General features: G+C 36.3%; 1 protein-coding gene across 3 annotated transcripts in view; it reads left to right on the forward strand.

The window, feature by feature from the left end:
- LOC109419215 (uncharacterized) overlaps positions 1 to 16065 on the forward strand; it is a 117264-nt gene that overhangs the window by 78596 nt on the left and 22603 nt on the right. The window lies entirely within an intron of this gene.

The raw sequence follows: 16065 nt of genomic DNA on the forward strand, positions 1-16065 counted from the left end.
TTGATAAGGGGATTGGGGATTTCTACCAAACTTGTTGACTTGATAAAGTCATGCATGATCTTTTCCATGGTCTTTAACAGAACACAGGAAAGGCTTATGGGTCTGAAGGATTTTGGAGTTGTTTTGTCCCCTTTGCCAGCTTTTGGGATGAAAACAACACGAACCAAAACCATTCAACCCCCGACGGTGTGAAGATTTCACAAGCTTTTTGATAGACATTGGTCGACCATGCACGTCTAGCCTTATCTGAGTCCTGTTCTTCATCCGAATAAGGAATCGACCCTGGAAAGTGAGCTCTCATCATTACTTCCAAAATGTCATAAATAAATAAAAAAAATCATCACTTTTAATGTTTCTTTTTTAAGACTTCCAAGACCATTTGAATGGTCTTTCCTAAGGACTTTATGAAGCCTTGCAGCTGTATGAGCGTTATTGATGCCTTCACATACCCGTCTCCAGTCCTTCCGTTTTGGCTAGCCTCAATTCTCTGTTTTATTCTGTAAGGGCTTGTTTGAACCCAATCAGATGTAACTTTTGCTCTATTGATCAACCGTCTAGACTTCTTCCTCAATTCTGCCAGCTTATCATTCCACCTCTGTCGGATTGGGCAGCTAGCATGAATATGAGATCTTTTTATCAATAATCTCACCAGAGGCATTTTCCAACTCTGAAACAGACAAGATGTGCTCACCCTTATATGAATTTCCATTCATTAAATAAAAGCTGTAAAAGTCCCAGTTAGGTTTCTTTGGGTTTCTACAGCTTCCAATTAAATTTAATTCGCGATCGCCAGTTTGCTATTTTATCTGATTGCAGATAGCTGCAAAGCGTAAGACCTAAAACTTCCTGTCGAATAGCATTAATAGAAGTTGGAGATTTTTTTTTATTGTATATGTATATGTTATTAGAAGAACTGTAATTCAGGAGATCCTCACCTCTTTTATTAATATCAGTATTGCTTCATATGCTATGATGGGCATTTGCATCGCGCCCTATTACAAATTGGGCGTTTATTTTTTTTTTTGCAATAATAAAAAGTGAGCTTTATAGGTTGTTAAGTATCGTAATAACACAAAAAAAATACTTTTCCGGGATAAAATTAATCACTTTATAAAACAGATAACATTCATGTAGCAATTCAAATATTGGCAAAAGAATTTTGGCAAAACCTGTACCCGATAGATCTCCATGAAACTACATGACCGAATTTAAACTTAAAGTTGAATAACTTAAATATTCAAAAAGTCGAAAATGCCACTTTGGGGCGAAATTGATCAGCATACAATTGAACAACGGTAAGAATAGAAAATTGCCTACTCCACTAAACATTGATCTTCTGAACACGAATAACGCTTCAAAACTCTTACAATGTATGTAATTGACTGTTAAATAACAAATTTAAATTTTGAAGTTGACAGTTAAACGCCTGAAAGTATCCAATTTCGTTTGAAATAAACTAGTTCAACCACATTGAATCACTTTTTCAACTAAAACTGAAACTTCAAAAGCTATGTTGATCTATTTCTGTTTTTTACTTTTGTTACTCACTGCTTGAAGAAATCCTGAATAAAGCGAAACTGAACTACCATTGTGCATTTGGACTGGAAGCTTGCATATTTTAAGCTACATTTTAAGAACATAGATGGAACAATTATCGAATATTCGGATCATTCATGTTGTTAATCGAGTAAAGTTTAATTGCATTGATGGTTGAAACTTAGGCTCTCATGCTTTTCGGTCAGATAACTGGGTTTAGCAAACTAAGCATTATATGTGGCAACACTATAAGTGACATGATGGAACTGTGCCGAACGCGCTAAAGTGATTTTTTAGACCACAGTCCTCTGAAGGGGCCACATCGAATTCACTCTCGTTAAGGTTGGCGACATCAGGTTGCTTCAGTTGCACTAAGTTACATCGTGGCGATCGCCGGTACCGTAGATTGTTGATGACGGAAAGTTTGGGCGCAGTTTGGCCATTACCGGATAGTAGTTGGAGTCGATGTTAGCACCACGATAGGTCCGGAGAAGTGCCGTCCGTCAATCAGAATTTAGTCGATTTGCGATTGTGTCTGGCAGTATTGACCTCCAGGTAACGTTATGGGATATAATGTTTGAAAAAGGTAGCCAAGTTTTTGGAGGCGGCGAAATCAATGAGTCGTAGTTCGCCGCAGCCAGCGGTCGTCCATAATCAGTGCTTCCAGAGTGTGGGCAGTGCAAGTTAATTACGCTGAAGTTTAAGTCTCAATCTGCACATTTTATCGTCGATCGGCCACCAACCGATAACGTGCCTCTGCATATCACCCATCACGAAGAAAGCTGTCCCCAGCTCGCGTGTATTGCCGCAGCTCTGGTAGATAGTATGATTACCTCTAAACGTTTGCACCTTGGATCCTACACTTCCTGCAGCGTTACAGTTTCGAATCCGCGTTCCTTCTGTAGATCGGCGATTATGTGTGTGCTTTCGATGAAATTGAGAGATTAGCATTTACACGTACCGAGCTTTGATAAGCATTCATAACAAGTACCTCCAGTGACAAGAGTCGTCATCAATTCTATCGGTTCAATTTCACGCTCCGGATCAAATTCACCCAGTCTACCCTAAATCAAGCAAAACGTCACGGTGAGCTATACCCGCCGGCTCACTGTGAGCTAAATTGAATTGACCCAGATGATCGCGGGAGTGTATAGTGTAAACGATACCACGACTGGTCGGTCGTTCATCGGTGGCTACATGGCGACAATATTGTTGATGAACAGTGTGGGTGTTTTCGAAGTTTTATTTATGTTAACAGGGTCATAAGGAAACGGCTTTGTGGTCGCAAAAGGTCTACGAACTCCGAATGAGTTGGTGCACGTTATGACTAACAACTAAAACTTACCTTATTTTCTTCATTATTTGTACTGGATTCGGAATTCAAATTGACGTTCTTTGAAGTGATAATGATTATCATTGTCCGTATTGTCCCTGAAAAACATGTTCACACATTTTGCACAACAGCCTCTCTGCGTCATCCTTTCGGTCACTGGTTCTTCAAATGATTTAGCATCATAACGTGGCGTCTCGTCGTTGTCGTCTCCAAGGTCGCCTGAGGAAGTGTAAAGTGGTTTGAATGTTGATTTGTAGAACATTCACCCACACTGAAATTAAAAGAAAACACAAGGAGAATTAGAAAGTACGAGAACGATTTCGTTGAAGTTTTTGTAAAAAAGCTGATATTCAGTATTCAGAAGGGTGGCCCACCTTGTGATAATAAGCAACTCTGTTCCGCGTTGTACAAGATTCTGATTCTTTAGGTCGCTTTATATAAACATGAATCGTGGACGTTTCAAGTAGTTGATCGGAGAATAAAGAGCTGCGAACAAAACTTGGTGGAGGACGGTATCTGACGGCGTCTCATGAACTACGAATTGACCCAAATATATAAAGAGATGGATATAGTGAAGCGAATAAAACACGACAAGCTTCGGTGGGCTGGGCATGTAGCTCGTATGGCGGAGGAACGACAAGCTAACAACATATGCCGCAGAGAACCAAGTAGGGGGCGTCGGCTTCGTGGAAAGTCGCGCACACGTTGGCTTTCAGCAGTTGAGTAGGACTTAATCAATTATGTTCCTTCGAATTGTCAGCTGATATCTCAAAAAGAATAACATTTGTTGGCTGACTCTCAACGCAACATTTTCTGAATCTTGGCAATGGCGTATTAAGTTTGTCTTAAGTTTAAGGAATGACGACAATAACGAATTTGTATTGTTTTGACAACAGAAATCATAGAAACAACAAATTTATATTTATTTTTGGTTTTCTGTAGGTCACTCTAATACCAAGAAAATACCAACACAAAATGTAGATTCCGCTTAAAATCTGTGAAGAAATTAGGCCGACGCGTAGCAACTACCTTATACCACATAACCGAAAGATGTGTGATTGCTGTGATAGAGGGCATCTCCGCATCTAACACAACGGCACGTGGCCTGGGAAGTGCTTATATGTGCGCTACCACTTTCCCCTTTTCGGGCGCCTGCCCGAGAAGGTGGATCAGCAGTAGTGTAAATAAATCATACGAGCCGAGCAAAATACAAACAATCAAAACAGCAACGCCGCCGCGCCGCAACAACAACAACCGAAAAAAAAGAGGCGGCGAAATTTCTCGCGGCTGTAAACTTTGGCCGCACGCGAATAAATAGGTGGAATGTTGTTGCTGTTGCTGTTGGAAAACACCGATCGACCGACAGCTGTCTACGCGTGCGTCGTCTCAGTTGAAGCGAAATTGAAATCACTGCACTACTACTGCGGATTACAAACTATCCATTGACATTGACGGTGATAGGCGTGTTGTAGTTGCATTGCTGCTTGTGGCACTTATGCTTGGCGAATCCATCAATCGAAAATGTTGCGAAGGTTCAATTTGGCGTAGCTATTGCAAAATCGCTGTTATTTTCAACTTGGCTTTCTGACTTTCTGTCTGAATTAGCATTCAGTTCGTTGTCAGGGCTGACTAGAACTACATATATTTCACTTATGTAGGTGCAAACAAACGATACCAAAAAAATTCAAATATATGATTTTTTTTATTGTCCTTTATATGATTTTCTTTGTCACTTCAATTTCACCAGTATGGTCTTTAAGGAGTTCCGTCTGACATAACTTTTCTTCAGCATTTTTAATTTTATTTAATTTTGATAATTCGGAAATCCTTCCAAAAGTTCATTTTGCTATTATTTTTGGTGTTTCTTTTCGTTTTTTTTAGGAATTTCTGAACTGAATTCAAAAGGTTATATTGAGATTTCTCAGGAATCTTTCTATGATTTCTCGCGGAACTCCTTCAGCGATTTTTTTAGAATTTGCTGCTAGAGTTCCCCACATTTTTTGGAATTCCTTCATTAATTCCCTTTAGCCCTTTCGTGACGAACCAACACAATTGTGCTGTTGAGCAACTTTTGTGCAATGTAAAAGTATGCAATTTTTTCATCAGTTTAGTCTTTGTTTTATGTGGTGTAAACTGTTTTAGTGTGGAGCAGACCTGGTGTGATGGTTAAAGTACGTGACTATCGCGCCGAGGACCAGGGATGGAGTTCCACTCCCGACAAACTCACAAAATGTGAGTTCTTCCTTCAGAAGGGAAGTAAAGCGTGGGTCCCGAGATGAACTAGCCTAGGGCTAAAAATCTCGTTAACTCCTAAACTACCAAGGGTCCAAAAAAAGTCGGAAGTCCAACTTTGACAAGGCATTTCTCGGCCGTTTTGCAACCGATTTCAAAACTTTTTTTTGCGATGGAACCGGACAGGTTTCAAGATCATCGTCCATTTGAAAAAATATAAAATAGATGCGTCTACCCAAAGTTATTAAGCAAAAGGCACTTCCTAGTTTTTTTGAGAGCGCATTTTTTTCGCACATTGATCAATAAAACAAAATTTAAAGTGATGACATATGGTTTTTTCGACTCTAAATCATGCGTACAGCTGGAGCGAACATGTTTGTGCAAAATAAGTGATTTTTCAGTACACTGATATTTTACCTTACTCAAAAAACTGCTAAAATACCCTATTTTTCATATAAAATAAGCAATAAATCAAAATTCAAAGCGATGACATATAGTTTTTTTGGTCTTAAATTGTTCGTAGGATTGTACTTGACATTTTTGATGAACAATGAAAATGTTCTAATTACACTCTTATTTTGTTTTACCCGGAAAACTACAAAAATTCCATGCTTTTTACACAAAGTAGTCAACAAAACTAAATTTAAAACGATAACATGTAGTTTTTTAGCCTTGAAATGTTCGTAGCAGTTTGGAGGACATACTTGAAGAATAATAGTGATGTTTTCACTACACTCAAATTTTGATTCACTCAAAAATCAACGAAAGTACCACATTTTTCACGCAAAGTGCTTAACAAAAATAATGGCTTAAAATGCAAAGTAGTTTTTTACCTTTAAATTATTTGTGAAAGCGTACTACACGTTCTTGATGAGTACACGCAGAAAAAAGCATGGTAAAATCAAAAATATTCCAGGTAAACTCAAATAAATTGTCAATTTGTTCTGGCAACAAAAATAAAACTGTTTGGAGCAAATCGAACGTCACATTTGAAGCAAATTCAATCCATTTTTGAAACAAACATGTATCTTCTGACTGGTTATGTTAGAAACAAATGTAAAAATTTTTGTTTTTTTGTGGCAGGTCGGCCGTACGGAAATATTTGTTTTCCAATTAAATTTACAAAATTATTTCCTTCTCTAGGAAAATCCACTTCCCGCGTGGAACAACATCATGTAGATAACATACGCTCCCGAAATCAATGGGATTTCGTGGAAACTTTTGGTGAAACTTGCCTTTTTTTGCAAGAGGAAATCTTGTTTGGTGATGCAGCTGGAACTTGAGAGTTTTGTTTATGTTCTCGACGGCGGAACGGGGGGCTCTTCAATGGGTATTGGAGAAATCAATATGTAATTGAGTTTGTTTTAAAAATTAATATTTTAGTTTTAAATATTTTATCAGTTTACTGAATAAACATGAATATTTTTGTTTCAAACGAACGAAATTTGTCTCCGTGTAATAGTGATGTTTGCATGACACACTTAATTTATTTTACTCGAAAAGCTACAAAAATACCATAATTTTAATACAAAACAGTCAATAAAACAAAATTTAAAGCCATAACATGTAGTCGCAGACAGACGTTCTAGCTCGAACAAATTTATTCAAATTTTCTATGTAAATTTTCACTAGCGACACCTAGGCAATCGATTGCCACAGTGCAGTCGCGGGCAGTTGACAGTTTGAGAAACCACGTGCTTCCAGCCGCTTACTTACCACCCAATTCACCACCCATCGAAAAATAAAATCAAAACAAACACTGTCAAAATCATTCCTACATTTGCATCCCATATAGCCGAGGCGGTAAACGCACGGGTATTCAGCATGACCATGCTGAGGGTGACGGGTTCGATTCCCGGTCGGTCCAGGATCTTTTCGTAAAGGAAATTTCCTTGACTTCCTTGGGCATAGAGTATCTTCGTGCCTGCCACACGATATACACATGCAAAATGGTCATTGGCAGAGGAAGCTCTCAGTTAATAACTGTGGAAGTGCTCATAGAACACTAAGCTGAGAAGCAGGCTTTGTCCCAGTGAGGACGTTACGCCAAGAAGAGAGAGAGAGAGAGATTTGCATCACATTCACAAAGATTTCCCAATGCGAGTGAAGTTCATCCAAATGCAGTTTTATTCAAGCAAATCTATGTAAAATAAAAGTAATAATGTGTAAAATATTTTACAAAAGTCCTGCGCTAATTTGTGCAAAAGATTTTAGACATTAAATTAAAGTCATTTACTCTGCACAAATTATGTGGAAACATTATTAGCGTGCAACAAGTGCGGCCTTTTCCCGCCATCCGGCTGGAAGACGACCGTGGTGACAGTTGTTGGTTGCAACGCACATGTGAGGCAGCGATTGAATATGAACGTCGCTAACGCCATCTGTTCGCTGATTGCCACTTGGCAATTTGTGGCGGCCATGTTTTTTACACAAGCTGCTGAGTCAAACTTGAACGTCTGTCTGCGATGTAGTTGTATGGCCTTAAATTTTCCGTTACAATGTACTGGACCTGCTTTTGATAAAATGTTAATGTTTACATTACACTAATATTTTGTTTTATAAAAAAATGTACGAAAATACCACAAAAAACGAATAAGCCAAAATTTAAAGTAATGATATGTAGTTATTCAACTTTAAATTTATCGTAGTTTAGTGGATTTATTTGAGCAATCCTAGAGATTTTTTTATTACACTCATATTTCACTCGGAATATTAGGAAAATACCACATTTTTCACACAAAGTAGTCAACAAATAAACATATGACACTATGCATTCTGGTTTTTTGGCTTGAATTTTTTCGTGAAATGACGAACGTTGAACAATAATTTTAAATTACCGTTGAACAATAATACCGCCTTCATGATACTCTTAATTGATTTTACCAAACAAGTTTTAAAAATACCATAATTTTCTTACAAAATAGTCAATAAAACAAAATTTTAAGCAATGACATGTAATTGTTAATCTTAAAATTTTCCGTTGGAATGTACTAGACATGTATTTGATAAAATTTTAATGTTCACATGACATCCACGTTTTGTTTTACAAAAAAAAATCACGAATGTGCCATATTTTTCACACAAAATAGCCTAAAACACAAAATTCAAAACAAACACATGCAGATTTCTATTATTAGTTTTAGTTATTAGTTTTTATTAGAGTCCATTTGTGTCTCCTGAACATGCAGTAGCAATCATCAAAAAATAAACGGAAATCCCGTGAAAATGAAAAAGAGTTACGAACTTAACTGGTTTCCAAAGTTAAGGTTAGGTTATGTGTCTTTAGTAGAGAGGTTTTCAGCCTTCTTTTATTCCTGTTTCTTGGGATTCCTTTTCAAATTCCTCTCGGAGATTCTTTCGTATTCCTATCGGCGTTTTTACCCTAGATTCAAAAAGTTCTTTCCGGAAAAAATCCTGGAGAATATTGCAGGATTTCTGAAATTCAAATATTGTCTCCTGAAGGTTTTTATGAGAATCCTATAGATTTTCTTCCAGAGGTTTTCCCATATTTGCTCTCAGAGTCTCTCGTAGGATTTTTCCTCCTGCGTTTTGCCCAAACAAATTTTTGTGGAATTTATTCTCTTTTCTCCGGGAATATACATCAGATGTTGTCGTAGAATTTCTCTTAGAGTTTCTCTCGGAATTTCTCTTGAAGGTTTTCTGCGATTTCTTCCGGTATTCCTCTTGGTACTTCTCCATGAGATTTTTCCGGGATTTCTACATAGTTTTACAGAAACTATTGCTGGGATTTCAACTGAGGATCCTCACGTATTTTAGAAAAGCTTTTCACGAGCTTTCTTAAGGAATTGCTTCTGGGATTTCTCCCGAAGTTTTAAGAAATTTCAATGATTTTTTCTGGAGTTTCTCCCCGGATTTCTACAGAAGTTACACCCGGGATATTTTATAAAGGTTCTTGCGAGAGTTTTTTTTTTAAGTTTCACCTGAGATTACTCTCGGAGTTTGTGCTCTAGAAGCTGAAATGCAGAGCTCCAAACTTAAGCATTTTGTATGAAAATCGGTTAATGCGTCCAATACTGTACTTTTCTAGAAGTGTTTCTCGGAAAAAATCCTGCCTGAGATAACCTACAAAATTCATTGTTGTAAATAACCGGAGTCATGTCGGAATGAATCCACGTGATTTTTGCGAGAAATTATGCAATAAGGAACGCCAGAGAAACTTCGGAAGAAATCCTGAGAAGAACTGGAAAATCTCGGAAAGCTCTGGTAGGAAACATTTAGAAAATTCATGAAAGAACTCTGAAAATCTCTAAGAGAAATCCCGGGAGAAACTCCGGATGAAAACCAGCAAAAAAATTCAGGAGAAATATCGGAAAACTCTTTGGCAGAAATTCCAGAAGTAATTATCGGAAATCTCTAAAAATATCGAAAAAACCACGGAAGGAACTAATAATGGGAGCAAATAAAAGATAAAAAACTTTGCATGGGAACTAAGATGGAAACTTGAGAAAACTGGAGAAAGCCAGAAAAAAAACTTCAAAAATACTCCAGGAAAAAAAATAAGAGATTCCTGAAAAAATATGATAATATTCTAAATGAGTCCTTGGAGAAATTTATCAAGCAATCGCTAGAGGAATTTCTGATAAGAACCCAAAGGAATATTACACGGAAACATTTCAAAAGTTTTCTAAAAAAATTCCTCGAGAAATAGAACCCCTAAATAAATTCCGCATGAATCCTTGATGTTTTTGAAAATATCCCTGAAGGAATCTCTGGCATATATTTGAAAGACTTTCGAAAAGAACCCGCGACAAAATATTTTGAAAGAATCTTTGAAAGACATCATAAAATTGGGAAATTTCTGAAAAACAAATGTATGCAGAAGAGTTTCTGATGCAATACGGGGTACTTGGATAGTTTTTCAGCAAATTTCCCTAATATATTATTCCGTGTATTTTTCCTGATTTAATAATTTTAAAACAAGTACTGGTATCTCAGTTATAATTGCAATGTAAAGATTGGACAGTTTTTATTGTTTTGGGTGATCAATATTATTTTTTCATATGAGCGAGAATCACATTTTCATTTTGGGGATAGTGCTCTGACAAAAAATATTACAGATTGCAACGCAAAGAGTATCAGCATGATGGGAAAAGCCGTATGAAACATGTTAGGTTAATTTATTGTATCAAAACATTAAGAATTTTATAAAATTATATAAATAACAAATTGAGTCAGTACTCCACCTGAATGAAAATCTCAGTGCTTTTAGCTATCAAAAACAATTATCTGTGTAAAAATATATTTTTTACGGTACATCAACATGTGACTATATGCTGCGCATAGTAAGTTCTCTTCATTTGAGTTGTTTTTGATTTTTTTATAAACAAATTTAGAAAACAACGAGTGTAATTGAAAGACTACTATTGTTTATCAAACAAGTCTAGTACTTTTTTACAAATAATTTCATGGCAAAAAAAACTATAATGCATTGTCTCCAATTTTTATTTGATGACTACTTTGTGTGCAAAATGTGGTATTTTCCTAGTATTCCGAGTGAAATAAAATATGAGTGTAATAAAAAAAAATCTCTAGGATTGCTCCACAAAACTACTACGATAAATTTAAAGTTGAATAACTACATATCATTACTTTAAATTTTGGCTTATTCGTTTTTTGTGGTATTTTCGTACATTTTTTATAAAACAAAATATTAGTGTAATGTAAACATCAACATTTTATCAAAAACAGGTCCAGTACATTGTAACGGAAAATTTAAGGCCATACAACTACATGTTATGGCTTTAAATTTTGTTTTATTGACCGTTTTGCATTAAAATTATGGTATTTTTGTAGCTTTTCGAGTAAAATAAATTAAGTTTGTCATGAAAACATCACTATTACTCATCAAGAACGGCCAGTACGCTTTCACAAATAATTTAAAGGTAAAAAACTACTTTGCATTTTAAGCCATTATTTTTGTTAAGCACTTTGCGTGAAAAATGTGGTACTTTCGTTGATTTTTGAGTGAATCAAAATTTGAGTGTAGTGAAAACATCACTATTATTCTTCAAGTATGTCCTCCAAACTGCTACGAACATTTCAAGGCTAAAAAACTACATGTTATCGTATTAAATTTAGTTTTGTTGACTACTTTGTGTAAAAAGCATGGAATTTTCGTAGTTTTCCGGGTAAAACAAAATAAGAGTGTAATTAGAACATTTTCATTGTTCATCAAAAATGCCGAGTACAATCCTACGAACAATTAAAGACCAAAAAAACTATATGTCATCGCTTTGAATTTTGATTTATTGCTTATTTTATGTGAAAAATAGGGTATTTTAGCAGTTTTTTGAGTAAGGTTAATTATCAGTGTACTGAAAAATCACTTATTTTGCACAAACATGTTCGCATGATTTAGAGTCGAAAAAACCATATGTCATCGCTTTAAATTTTGTTTTATTGATCAATGTGCGCAAAAAATGCGCTCTCAAAAAAACTAGGAAGTGCCTTTTGCTTAATAACTTTGGGTAGACGCATCTATTTTATATTTTTTTAAATGGACGATGATCTTGAAACCTGTCCGGTTCCATCTCAAAAAAAAGTTTTGAAATCGGTTGAAAAACGGCTGAGAAATGCTCTGTCAAAGTTGGACTTCCGACTTTTTTTGGACCCTTGGTAGTTCGCGGGAGTTTTTACCCCCTCGGTAGTTTAAGTGTTAATACAGATAGAAAAAAATCTGTTTTTTCAGGTTTTTTTTTTCTGGAATTCTTCAATGTATTACTTCTGGTAGGGTAGAAGCCTCAACTTTGGCCAGTTGTCTAGTTTGGCCCCATAGTGCTTTTTTAATTTATTTTTATTCGTGAATTTTAACTTAATAGCTAGTTCGTCATTAAGCATATCTAAGTATTTCTTATTGGGACTTCTCTTGAACTTCCATATGGAGTAGATGAAGTAGATTCTACACTTTTTCATGCATCCTCCTGAAATTCTCCTAAGATTTCTCCCCAAGATCGGAAATTCCTTCTGGGATATTTCTATAATTTTCTTGGCTTTCTCCAGCAGATCCTTTCCTCAACGAGTTCTTCTTAGGATTGCTCATGGACTTTTGTTTGGTATTCCACCTGAACCCCGAAGTTCTTTCTGTGAATTTTCAGTAATACCTTGTGGGATTCATCAGACTTCTTCAGAAGGTCATGTTCTTTCCAGCATTTTTCCTGGACTTAGGGTATGTTAACCAATAGTGAACCTCTTAGTAGCTGAAATTTGCTCTGATCGTAATAGCATTATGGTATCCTAATTGAATTGCCTTTACTAATGGTTACACTACAAGTTCTATATCTTTCCTACACATTGCACACAAAAACCGAAAGAAGACTCCTTATAATTCTCATAAAAAATCATATTATATTGTGGGCTTCGTGGCCGTGCGGTTAGCGGCGTCAGTCATCTAGGCGTTTCGTAAGCCTCGGAGTGCGGGTTCGATTCCCGCTCCAGTCGGGGAAAAATTTTCGTCAAACGGAAAATTCTCCATTGGGCCACTGGGTGTTATGTGTGTTGTCCGTTGTCTCGTGTTAGTGTAATGTTCAGTCTGTGCAGCCTCTGGCTGAAGACGGTGTGTAGTGTCTCTTGTGTAGTGTCTCTTTAAACCTCGATAAAATATTCCTATGGTGACCCCGCGGGGTCCACTATTGGGTAGATCCTATCTAGATACGATCTAGAAAAGATCTAGATACGATCTACTAAATCGTATTCTCTTACCATGTCAAATCGGTGGCAATAGTGGACCCCCTTAGATTTAACCAATAGTGGACCCCCCCCCCCTGTTTACTTTTACAAATTTGTTTAAATAACCGCTTTTCAGCCTAGTTTCATCACATGGAACTGCTGTCTAGAAACATGAGTCATGGTCTCCTGGTGGAAGTTTACCGGTAGAAGCAGATTTGAGCAGAAACTTTGAGAATAATCGAGGGATCTACTATAGGTTAAGGGTCCACTATTGGCTAAAATATCCTACTTCTGGTATTAATATTGGAATTTCTTCTGTTTTTGAGGAATTCTTTCTGGGATTCTCTGGCATTTTACCTAAAGGTTCTTCTGATATTAATCATGGAGTTCTATCTGGTACAGTCATGACCCGCTGGTTGGGGGCTTAATAGTTGGGTGGCTTTTTAGTTGGGGCTCCGTTAGTTGAGCTGTCAGCCAACTAAAAAGTACCTGGATGTCATAATTCAATGTCAAACTGAAAATGACAACCAATTTGTAATTCCGAGGGGCGAGCTAATGAGTTTTTGGTTTCTTAAACTTTACTGATAATCAAGAAGAATTTCTATTTCATATTTCTTAAAAAAAAAAAACAATATGTACAATTACTTCGAAACAAATGCAAAACATCGGCAATCTTTATTTTGTCGATCATTGAAAGCGTTTTGTGCTTGCATTTTGGTCCGGGTGGTTTCATAAACATCTATATTTTCACTTCACCGACTAAAAATGGGTGAAAATAATTATTTATCGCATTGGCCATATATGTAACTTGCAAAACGTATCAGTTTTGCTCTAAATGTAAAACAAATTGAAAAATTTTACTTTTTACTTCCAACCTAAACATGATTTAAAAAAAAAACGATGCGCGCGCCCCTTGTGCTGCTGTCACTTCACCCAACTAACGAATCGAATTCGTTGGTTGGGTGGAGGTTGTCGCTCAACGAGCGGGTTCCGACTGTACTCGATCTGGTATTATTCCTGAATTTTTCTCTAGTATTTCTCGTACAATTTAGGCCTTTTAGAAATTTCATCGGGAATTCCTCCAAAATGTCTATCTGAAAAATCTCAAGCAGTTGTTTCTGGAATTCCTCCTGAACTTTCTTCTAGAATCTTTCAGAAATTCCTTCTTCCAAGTGGTATTTCTGCAGATTGATATTTTGGCATTTATCCAAACGATACTTCTCTAGGTACTTCTACAGTTCGTCGAACAGTAGCTTCTAAAATTTTATTTTATTTTAGGATTGCATCTGAAGTTCCTTCTTTGATTTTTTTTCAGTAATTCTTTTTGAAATTCTTTCAAATGTGAGATTACCCCTGAAGTTTTTTCTTTGTTTTTTTTTGACAGTTTCATCTAAGATTCTAAGAGTTTTTGAGGTTTTTTTTCTTCTAGATTTTGTTCTACTGTTGCTTCTGAAATTTGTCCAATAATAACATTTGACGATCCTGAAGACATTTCGTCTGGGATCCCCAGAAATTTCTTTTATAGTTCATTCTTGTTTTTGTTCTTGGATACTTCTAGAAGGTTTTTCTGAGATTAATCAAGCTTTTTTTCTGTTTTTTTTGTTCCTGGAGATTCACTTGAGATTATTTTCGGGAATTCTTAATAGGATTTCTTAAGATATTTTTTGACCGGAAAGCAGTTGCGTCGTGTACTGAGTACACGCACCATGAAAAATGCACGCTGGTGGTACACAGCGTGATTGTGGTGTCGCTGAAGGTGATCGAAGACGAAGATTAACTAAGATTTTTCCAGAAAGTGCTACTGAGATGAGAAATTCTTATTGGGATTTTTACAGGACTTTCTACCAGATGTTTCTGGTATTTCTCATGGTATTCCTCTTGAATTCTTCAGGATTCAAGAAGTAATTTCTTCAGAAATTTGCGAAGGATCATATGAAGAAAACCCAGAAAGAATTCAGGAAAAAAACACAATCAGACTCCAGGAAAAGTTATACAATGATCTTCTTGGATATTCTAAGAAGTTGGAAATTCTGGTGGAATCACATTACATGGAGGAATCATAGGAGAAATTTACAGAAAAAAATACCATAAGAAACTATTGGACGAATTCCAGAAAGTATTCCGGTAGAAAGTTATCCGTGAAGTTGAACGTCGTGAACGCAAGGCTCCAATCCTGATCAAAAACTATTTATTTCTCCGATGAAACCAATTGCTTGGAAGATTCAGGAATCTATCCGTAACATTGGCGGCACCGAAAATGCTTGAAATACTCTTGAATGGCTTTGTTTCGTGAATTCATGAAGTTTGACATACATATATCTCAATAGGGCAGTTCAGACTTTATACATTCAAAAATTCAAAGCTCCCATATGTTCATTACAATCCTTGGTGCAAAACTGGGCCACCATTAAATTTGACCATGAAAATTTGACAGGACTCTAGTTTTGCACCAAGAATTGTATTGAACATATGTATGGGAGCTTTGAATTTTTGATATGTTTAAAGTCTAAACTGCCCTATTGAGATATATGTCGTTAATTTCCGATACACCCTTATCAACATATCAGTTTACATACGAACCATCTGCTCGAGATTTACATGCTTTCTGAGTAAACACATAAGATCTGGTGATCTCCTATTATCAGGCAACAATAGCGTCTGCTGCGTCAAATTGCATGTCAAGGTGGGGTCCTGTCACGGTCGCCATGTAATACAAGATTTTTCGGATAGAATAATCAGAACTCGAGGTGATTTTCTTTGAACGTTACAATCAATCTATACATTGATTACTACAAGAAGTAGCAGAAAATCAGTTGATGATTAACCTGGGCTTGTTAGGGGAATATCTGTAAGTAAAAATAAAATCTGTAAGTAAAAAGAAAAATTGACTCAAGTCAAATACAAGACACTAAAGACGACCTTACAGTTGAGGTCGAAATACGTATCTGTCAAAGGATGCAAATTCTTAGTGGAATTCAAAGGAACAGTACTTAACGCGATTTTCTTTTTACTTTGGAAACCAGTTGCTAGTACATAATTGTGCAATTGATCGAAGGCGATTGATATTAGGAAGAAAAAGATAGTATTTTCATCGATATGTGATGAAGGTCAAACGCTCTTGATAATAGCTTTATGACATTTCCTTGAGAAATTTCGACATACTCCAAACTCAATTTTTGACTAAAATGTTGCATTATTGACTACCAAATAAGTATGTTGCTGTAGGTTTGTGTTTGCTCTTTGTATGTTTCAGTTCGAAGATATGATGAAGCCAGATC

Source organism: Aedes albopictus, chromosome 3 (genome assembly GCF_035046485.1).
Source record: "Aedes albopictus strain Foshan chromosome 3, AalbF5, whole genome shotgun sequence".
NCBI classification, from domain to species: domain Eukaryota; kingdom Metazoa; phylum Arthropoda; class Insecta; order Diptera; family Culicidae; genus Aedes; species Aedes albopictus.